Below are 2,816 nucleotides of genomic sequence, written 5' to 3' on the forward strand. Positions count from 1 at the left end.
CTGGGGCCGACCCGTCAGAAAGTCCAGAACCCAGTTGCACAGGGCGGGGTCGAGACCCAGGATCTTGAGCTTAATGACGAGCTATGGTGTTAAATGCTGAGCTGTTGTCGATGAACCTGTGGACCTATTGGAGCGGTAAGCAAATTGGAGTGGGTCTAGGGTGTCAGGTGATATGATCTTTGACTAGTCTCTCAAAGCACTCCATGATGACGGAAGTGAGTACTACTAGTCATTTAGCTTGGTTACTTTAGCTTTCTTGGGAACAGGAACAATGGTGGCCCTCTTGAAGCATGTGGGAACAGACTAGGGATTGATTTAAGTTTTTGTAAACTTCCAACTTCAACTTTACAAAGCAATATCTTCAGGACTTAATTAATTACATCTCATTTATGTTTTGGAGAACATTTCAATATAGATGCCCATTTTATATTAGAAAGTTGCACCCTGCTGGATAAGAAATGTAATAATACATTAAGGGTACTACTGAAATTGAATGAAAGAACGCTTGGTTGCTCCCTCACAAATATTTTATATGAAATAAAGTAAAAAGTGCACTTTATTATACTGCACAAAATATACCCCTGTAATAACGTGTTGTCTAAATTCATGGACTTAGATTACATCTGTCAGGATTTGGCCAGGGTTGTTCCGGTTTTTGGTCACTAGATGCCCCCATTGTGCCTTTTGACCTTTTGTTTTCCCTTGATCCCCATTATTATTTGCACCTGTGCCTCGTTTCCCCTGATTGTATTTAAACCCTTTGTTTTCCTCTGTTCTTTGCTCTGTGTTTGTATGTTAGCACCCAGCCCTAGTACTCTGAGAACTCTTGTTGATCCCGGTGGACTCTCTTGTGGAATTCTGTTTTTTTGTTCTTGTTTGTTTTTTGAGTATCTTTTGAGGCTTTTTGTGCTTTACCTTCCACCTTGTGGATTTACCTTTTTTGTCTCGGAGGATTACCTTTGTTCTTGTGGAATTCCTTTTGAGGTTGTGGAGTTACATGTCTTCCTGAAGAACTTCACTTTTTACTTCATTAAATACACCGTCTCAAGTACTGCTGTGTCTGCCTTATCTTCTGGGTTCTGCCAACTATTCGTGGCTCAGTTGGTTAAGTGACTGTTTCTCACTCCGGAGACCCGGGTCCTGACAACATCTGCCTGTGATTTTTTTTTAAAGGGGGAAACTATTAGACACATTTATATTAGTCGGACTCTTTGAAGTTGTTAATAAGGCCCATGTATTTACAATTAAATATTTAAACGTTATTATTGAAATGAGAACAAAGCTACTGAATTAGTCATAAAAAAAAAATTCCCTCTGGTGAATTTTACATACACAAAAACAAACATTTGAAATCTGTCCCCAAATGTAATATATTTGTGCTTATAAAATCTCTAGAATTAGACAATAACAAAAAAAATATGTATTCTTACAACTATATAACAGGTTTATACAATTGTAACCCCTGACCTTATTCAATTTATTTTGAGGTACTTTAACTTTTGAACCTGCAATTAGCTTGTAGGTATTTTGTTGTTTTTGTTTATTTACCTTAATTTTATTTTGTTTCTTAAAAAAACATCCTGTTTTTATTTGTTATTGTATTGTAATTCAACATTTAAAAAAAACAATCTTCATTGTTCACGCAATTCATTGCTATGTCTCTTTTAGCAAATCACAACTAAGAAATATGTTGTAGGCGGTACCTAGTCTAGGAACATACATACTCGGTATGTTCATATCTTACAGTCAAAGACAGTATCTTTGCTGTAGTTACACAATTAGTGGTTATAAAATAAAGGTAACTGCCCCTTGTGGTTGATTGAAGTATCTTTCACTCAGCAGCAGTGCAGGAAAAAAAAATTGTCCCCCCAGAAAAAGCATAATGTATGAATTATTTTCAGTATAACAAGTACTCAGTGCATAAACATAGTGCTTTTTATCACAGACTACTTTGTGTCAAAGTCTAACAATGAATCTCTCCTCCTCACTAGTGTCATGATCAAAGATTTGTTCAAGAGCCTCATATAGAGTATATCATTTGGTCATTGTGCTGCCACAGAATGAATTGTGAACAAGGCCTCAAAAAACCTTTATACACCAGATCTGTGAGAAAAGTTCTATATATTATTGAAACAATGCCAACAGGTGTGATTCTATTGGGGAAAGGTTCCCGTGGGGTTGCCATGGAAGCTTAAGGACAATAAAGTCAAGGTTAAGGACAACAAAGTCAAGGTATTGGAGTGGCCATCACAAAGCCCTAACCCCAATCCCATAGAAAATTTGTGGACAGAACTGGAAAAGCGAGTGCGAGCAAGGAGGCCTACAAACCTGACTCAGTTACACCAAAATTCAATATACTAATTGAGTGTATGTAAACTTCTGACCCACTGGGAATGTGATGAAAGAAATAAAAGCTGAAAAAAATCACTCTACTATTATTCTGACATTTCACATTCTTAAAATATAGTTGTGATCCTAACTGACCTAAAACAGGGAATATTTACTAGGATTAAATGTCAGGAATTGTGAAAAACAGTTTGAATGTATTTGGCTAAGGTGTATGTAAATCTCCAGCGTCAACTGTATATAAAGCTGACACTAAAAATGCTTAGTCATGGTTGGTTCCACGCATCCCATGCAGATTGGGGAATCATAAACCACTCTGGGTTAATCTGGTCGTTATCTGCGTGGGGTTGTTGTCTTAACCCCACCCTGATTTAGTTTCCCAGATGCAAGGATGATTTTGAGACAATGAGGGATTGTTCTACTCCTAAACTATCCCTGGTAAAACACGTTCTTGTCTTTGTAATGCAGTC

The sequence above is a fragment of the Oncorhynchus gorbuscha genome, linkage group LG02 (genome assembly GCF_021184085.1).
Source record: "Oncorhynchus gorbuscha isolate QuinsamMale2020 ecotype Even-year linkage group LG02, OgorEven_v1.0, whole genome shotgun sequence".
Taxonomy (NCBI): Eukaryota; Metazoa; Chordata; class Actinopteri; order Salmoniformes; family Salmonidae; genus Oncorhynchus; species Oncorhynchus gorbuscha.